Raw genomic sequence first — 7,488 nt, forward strand, 5'->3', positions numbered from 1 at the left:
AGGTCAAGGGCAGGCAGGGGTCAGTAATCCGGACAGGTGGGGCAAAGGTACAGGACGGCAGGCAGGCTCAGGGCAGGCAGAAGAGTAAAGCCCTACTTTGTTGTCATGGAGGACTGATTGGGCTCATTGATTCGAGTTGAAAAATGTATGCTACGCTCATGGAATGGCATGCTTTGAGCACTACTGAAAAGTGCTATTTACATGTGAAATATGAATGCCATATGCTGCATTTGCTATAGACCTATCGTTTACCTTTTTGTTAGTGTCACTTTGATATGAAGCTGTTTAAAGGGCAAATTCACAGATGAAACAATAACAAAACGGTTGGGCAACCAACCACCTCTGTTTTGGTAAAAAAGATGAGGGATGGGCCTCGAGAAATGTAACCACTCTCAGAATACAGTTTTTTTGTTCGTTTTTTACAATCGCTAGGACCCATTTCTCAATACTTTGTTCACTTTTTTTCAGAACAACTCTTCACACAGTGAGCACAACAGCAATCTATGTGGGCTAAACTGTGGATCATTTTTCATTGCTTTGGCACAAAATGCATTCAATGACTACATCTTTCAAATTTCATGAATTATTTTCTCACTCAGACATAACAACCACCAAAACTCTATGTACCTACAGGCCAATTTGCACATGTTTACATACTCTTTTGAAAGCTGTTAAACTTAAGTTCAAAACCTAACAGACCCCAAATTGAATAAGACAGCAATTTGCTACATTTCTACAGTAATACCGTATTGAAATATATTCCAAATCTAAAAAATGAAATACTATCAAAACAATTAGACCAACCACAGCTGATTCCCATTGTAGCTGAACACCTACCCAGGTGTTAGTCTTTCAATTTCATTACCATCTATACAAAAGGAGACATTTTAGGAATAATGTTGTACTGTAATGTAAACATGGACCCAGCCAGAGATAGAGAAGTGGCTGACAGAGGAAGAAGAGTGGCTGGGAGAGGTAGAGGAAGAGGAGTACGTATGTGTGGTGGAAGAAGACTGAGAGGAAGATCAAGAGCTGTAGTCTAGGATGAGATTAGGGCTACTATAATTGATCATGTAATAAATCATAGTATATCAATGAGAGATGCTGGTCTGAGAGTGGAGCCAAATCTGCAGCGCTCAACAGTGGCATCTATTGTGAGAAATTTCTGGCAAAACAACAGGTAAGACGTGCATTCTACAAGGGCATCTGACTGAACTGCACATTACAGTAGTAAATTGAGCAAAGCCTCCAAACCCACTGGTGTGTCATTGTTTTTGTATTTCTGCTAAGGACCCAACAGTTACCTCACACAGGCAGGAGAGGTAGGATTTTCACTGCTGTGCAGGAAACTGCAATTGTTGATATGGTCATCAGAAACAATGGCATAAAACTCACAGAGATTTGGGACAGAGCGTTGGTAGACAACATCACATTTGGAAATATTCACAATGTAAGCATAACAACTATTTCTAGAGTCCTGAAACAACATCAAGTCAGGATGAAGCAGTTGTACACTGTCCCCTTTGAGAGGAACTCGGAACGAGTCAAGCAACTCAGGAACCAATATGTCTAGGTAAGATGACTATAAAATACAGAACTGGTTTTGAACAGAACCCAATAGGGCAGGGGCACACAATGGCATGTTTTTAGGTATAATGTAAACTAGCGTAATAGCCTAACTCTTATGATGCCTTGTGGATTTATTTTAGAGAGTCATGGAGATTGAAGCCAGGCAAACACTCCACATATTCATCTTTGTGGATGAGGCTGGTTTCAACTTGGCCAAAACACGGCGGCAGAGGAAGGAATGTGATTGGGAAAAGAGCCACAGTGGATGTCCCGGGCCAGAGGGGTGTCAACATCACAATGTGTGCAGAAATATCCTCTGATGGATTTCTGTTACACAAACCGCTAATTGGACCACCGAGCGTCTCATTTAATTCCTGGATGACCTCTATGGAAGGGCTGTGCCAGGTGAGAAAAGGGTTGCAGTGAGGCGAAGTCGGCAAACGTTTGTAATTGTATGGGACAATGTGGCATTTCACCACTCCTGTGCAGTCAGACTGGTTTGCAGCCCATCCCAGGATGGTGTCACTTTTCCTCCCACCTTACTCTTCATTCCTCAATCCCATAGAGGAATTATTTTCCTCATGGAGGTGGAAGGTTTATGACACAATCAAATGTCCTTCCTGGACGCAATGAATTCTGGATGCCTGGACATATCTGCAGAAGATTGCCAGGGATGGACCAGGCATGCCAAAATATTCTTTCTTAGGTGTATTACCCAAGATGACATAAGATGTGATGTGGATGAGAACCTGTGGCAAATGCAGAAGACAGGGTTGACTAGCATTGGTGTATATACAAATTATTGTATATACACTCAATGCCAAAAAATACATAAAACATATCAAAGCATTTTGCATCCTGTCTGATTCATTCCTATAACATATATTGCAGTGAATTCTAAGCAGTAGAGAGGTGTCATTCTTGTTTTGTAAAGACATTTTACAAAAGAAAACATTGTGTAATACTGCCTGTTGTTAGTGTTTTTTAGGTAATTGTTTTATGGGTGACAAAGTGTGCTTGTTGGGTGACAACCTTTGCTAGTGTTATGGAAGAATGAGCTGATTTGAGACATGTATGAAGTGTTTTGGTAGTTTTAGTGCATTTTGGATGTGAAAGTAACTGCTGTGCCAAGCTGAAAGTTGGTTAGTGGAACTGTGTGAAGAGTTTTGAAAAAGTGACCTAAGTATTAGGAAATGGGTCCTAGCGATTGTAAAAAATAAAATAAAAACTGTAATTGACAGATGGCTGCAAGGACTGACCATCCATGATATCAAAATTATCGTTTTAACCATGTTATGAGGCTATACAGTGTTTGTTTACATTTACAATGTTTACAAAAATTTGAGAAAAACAAGCTTATATTGTGGGTTCAGCATCAACTTCCGGTAGACAGGCGAAGCGCTAGTGTGCTCAACTGAAACGATACCGTTCGTTTACAGTATACTAAAATGAACAAATAGTATGTACTCATTAAGTATGTAGTATACCGTATTCGAACACTGCTCAGGTGTTCTTACGTATCTCATCTTCTTTAGCCAGCGTAACAATGTAGCAAGCTTTCTCGCGGTAATGAGGAAATTAATCAACAAGCTCGTGAAACTTCGGAGATAGAATTGGTGCACAAAACATTTTTTACAAGATATTAGGGCAAGTTGGGTGAAATTGAGGTACGTAAAGCCAGGGTCTTCTTCATAATAAAAAAAGGAAAGTCTGTATTTTCCAAGCTATTAATTTACCGGCAACATCCGGATAAATGTTTAGGAAACAACGATGAAGACATTCCAGACAAACAGTGTCATGCTCTTGGTAGTAATACATTGACGTCGGCAGTTGTTGTAAGTGGCTCGTTGGTCTAGGGGTATGATTCTCGCTTTGGGTGCGAGAGGTCCCGGGTTCAAATCCCGGACGAGCCCGTATTTTGCCACCGTAGTCCTCACATTTTTTTCAACATTTTCAGTATGTTTGTATGTCTAACCTCACGTTTACCTATTTGCAAATGTTAATTTTTAAAAATGTACAGCTTACTTACAATTAATAACGCGGGATAGATTTAAAATGTCTTGCAGTAAATGTTGTGCTGCTTGAAAGTGAAACGTGTCGGCTAAGCGGCGCGATGCTTTCCTTTTTAAATGGCAGAGTGGTTAAGGGCGTAAGAGTGCTCCCCAGTTGGATTAGCTTCAAATTCACTCCAATTCATTTCTTATCCTCCTTGGTGAGCGTTCGGTTGGGGCACTTGACATCGGAGCGAACGAAAGCGTCACAACTCTTGACCATGATTCATGACTTTTCAAATTCAAAGTAGGTTGTGAAGATGATATTGATCTTTCTCATGAACGCTATCAGTTTTGTGATAGGTCATCCTTCACCAACTCCATCATTTATGAACTACGGCATTTGAAACAGGGACCTACCAAGGTATAAGGAAAAGAGACACATGTTTTACATACAGAGTGACTTGTCCTCTTTTGTTGCAATACAGTTGTTTTCAATTGCTAACATGCATAGGTCAAAACTGAAGTCACATTGTCAAAACTCTTCACACAGTCAAGCGAACAATCACAGACTGGTTTGCTGCATATCCCAGGATGTCAGTACTATACTTGCCTCCATACTCCCCCTTCCTAAACCCCATAGAAGAGTGACCGCCATCCATATGTCCTTAGTGTGTGTGTGTGAGAGAGAGCGAGAGAGACAGACAGACAGAGAGAGAGACAGACCAAGGAGGGCCTACAGCAGCACCTAGATCTTCTGCACAGATTATGCCAGACCTGGGCCATGACAGTAAATCTCAGTAAGACCAAAATAATGGTGTTCCGAAAAAGGTCCAGTCACCAGGAATACAAATTCCATCTAGACACCGTTGTCCTAGAGCACACAAAAAAACGATACATACCTTGGCCTTATATCAGTGCCACAGGTAATTAATTACCACAAAGCTGTGAGCGATCTGAGAGACAAGGCAAGAAGGGCATTCTATGCCATCAAAAGGAACATAACATTCGACATACCAATTAGGATCTGGCTAAAAATACTTGAATCAGTTATAGAACCCATTGCCCTTTATGGTTGTGAGGTCTCATCAAGAATTCACAAAATGGGACAAACACTAAATTGAGACTCTGCATGCAGAATTCTGCAAAAATATCCTCTGTGTACAACGTAGAACACCAAATAATGCATGAAGAGCAGAATTAGGCCGATACCTGCTAATTATCAAAATGCAGAAAAGAGACGTTAAATTCTACAACCACCTACAAGAAAGCGATTCCCAAACCTTCCATAACAAAGCCATCACCTACAGAGAGATGAACCTGGAGAAGAGTCCCCTAAGCAAGCTGGTCCTGGGGCTCTGTTCACAAACACACCCCACAGAGCCCCTGGACAGCAACACAATTAGACCCAACCAAATCATGAGAAAACAAAAAGATAATTACTTGACACATTGGAAAGAATGATCCAAAAAACAGAGCCAACTAGAATGCTATTTATTTGTCACTAAGCAGAGAGTACACAGTGGCAAAATACCTGACCACTGTGACTGACCCAAACTTAAAGGAAAGCTTTGACTATGTACAGACTCAGTGAGCATAGCCTTGCTGTTGAGATAGCAAGGTCTGGCATAATCTGTGAAGAAGATCTAGGTGCTGCTGTAGGCCCTCCTTGGTCTGTCTCTCTCTCTGTCTGTCTGTCTCTCTCTCTGTCTGTCTGTCTCTCTCGCTCTCTCTCTCTCTCACACACACACACTAAGGACATATGGATGGCGGTCACTCTTCTATGGGGTTTAGGAAGGGGGAGTATGGAGGCAAGTATAGTACTGACATCCTGGGATATGCAGCAAACCAGTCTGTGATTGTTCGCTGACTGTGTGAAGAGTTTTGACAATGTGACTTCAGTTTTGACCTATGCATGTTAGCAATTGAAAACAACTGTATTGCAACAAAAGAGGACAAGTCACTCTGTATGTAAAACATGTGTCTCTTTTCCTTATACCTTGGTAGGTCCCTGTTTCAAATGCCGTAGTTCATAAATGATGGAGTTGGTGAAGGATGACCTATCACAAAACTGATAGCGTTCATGAGAAAGATCAATATCATCTTCACAACCTACTTTGAATTTGAAAAGTCATGAATCATGGTCAAGAGTTGTGACGCTTTCGTTCGCTCCGATGTCAAGTGCCCCAACCGAACGCTCACCAAGGAGGATAAGAAATGAATTGGAGTGAATTTGAAGCTAATCCAACTGGGGAGCACTCTTACGCCCTTAACCACTCTGCCATTTAAAAAGGAAAGCATCGCGCCGCTTAGCCGACACGTTTCACTTTCAAGCAGCACAACATTTACTGCAAGACATTTTAAATCTATCCCGCGTTATTAATTGTGCCCCGGTTCTATAAGAGCTCTTTGTCACTTCCCACGAGTCGGGTTGTGACAAAAAACTCACACTCATTCTTATGTTTCATAAATGTATCGTATAGTGTGCGTGCGTGCGTGCGTGTGTAGTAGCAGGCTTACAATGATGGCAAAAAACAACATTTGAGAGTGCGCTGACCCTGTTGCGCAGCTGGAGGTTGAATGTTAAAAAGAAAGGTCTTTTTTTTTTTGATAGTCACCACTATCCAGGGAGCAGTGGATTACCTGCCTTGCTCAAGGGCAGAACGACAGAACTTCGTTCGCTCTAAGCCTCGATCCAGCAACCTTTCAGTTACTGACGCTAGGCTCGAACCACTAGGCTACCTGCCGCCCCGAAACAACTAGTCGTATATACTCCTTAAGTAGTATACAGTATGTTAGTATGGGTATTTGAAAACTGCTCAGGTGTCCTTAAGTATCTCATCTTATATAGCCATCGTTACAAGCTGGCTAATGAGGAAATGAATCAACAACTTCTGTGCTCGTGAAACTTTCCGCGGTCGAATTTGTGCACCAAACATTGTTTTGACAAGATATTAAGGCAAGTTGGGTTGGGTGAAATTTAGGTATGTAAAGCCAGGGTTTTCTCCATAATAAAAAAGGAAAGTCTGCATTTTCCAAGTCATTTAGTTGTGGCCAACATCCGGATAAATGTTTTGACAAAATCGATGGCTACAAATTCATTCCATACAAAAAGTTTCATGTTTTGGACGTCTTGACGTTTGGTATCTAGTAATATATGGAAATCTGCATACATTGCAAGTGGATCGTTGGTTTAGGGGTATGATTGCTGTTTTGGGTGCGAGAGGTCCCAGGTTCAAATCCTTTGCCACCGTAGTCCCCATATTTTTTTAAACTTTTTCGGTATGTTTGTAGCAAGGACAATTATCATAAACATTTATTCCCTCTAACATTTACATCGTCTGTCCATGAATTCATCTTGATCTGGAATGTATTTTTAGAGGTTGCTTTACTGATTATGTTGCCAGCCCTGACCTCTAAGACTGAAAGTAGGCCTAATTGACACTTGAAAATAAATGTCTAGTCTCAGAAATAACACATGGATGGATCTAACCTCACGTTTACCTATTTGCAAATGTTGATTCAACAATTTTTTACAGTTTACTTGCTGTATTATAGCCCAATGAATGACTTGTTATAACTGATCTCTTCTGGCCTTCTTCAGTACTGCAATCGCGTGCAGTGAAACAAATGACCTGTAGGCCTAATCTGCCCTACCAAGCAAAACGGCAGTAACTGCTCATTTGGTCGAAAATGAGTTCATGTCATTTTTGCAACCTTAAATCCATACTTCATCATGTGGACAGATATCCTGCCTCAATTTTGTTGTAGTTTTGAGAAAATGGGGGTCATGTTAGCAGTAACTGCATAAAGTTACTGTGAAACCAAGGTATATAAAAAGCAATTTTTCTCAGTTCCACGCTATGAGCAGTTACTCCCTTTTTGCTTGGTAAATGCCTGCTGCTGGTCCTTTACACCTTACATCAAT

At 41.1% G+C, this 7,488-nt stretch overlaps 1 non-coding gene across 1 annotated transcript; it reads left to right on the plus strand.

Moving 5' to 3' along the window:
- Nucleotides 1-3,410: 3,410 nt before the first annotated feature.
- trnap-ugg (transfer RNA proline (anticodon UGG)) lies at nt 3,411-3,482 on the plus strand. The gene has a single exon. It is a non-coding gene; the product is annotated as a tRNA-Pro (tRNA).
- The last annotated feature ends 4,006 nt before the right edge of the window (nt 3,483-7,488 follow it).

This window comes from Oncorhynchus nerka, linkage group LG9b (genome assembly GCF_034236695.1).
Source record: "Oncorhynchus nerka isolate Pitt River linkage group LG9b, Oner_Uvic_2.0, whole genome shotgun sequence".
NCBI classification, from domain to species: Eukaryota; Metazoa; Chordata; class Actinopteri; order Salmoniformes; family Salmonidae; genus Oncorhynchus; species Oncorhynchus nerka.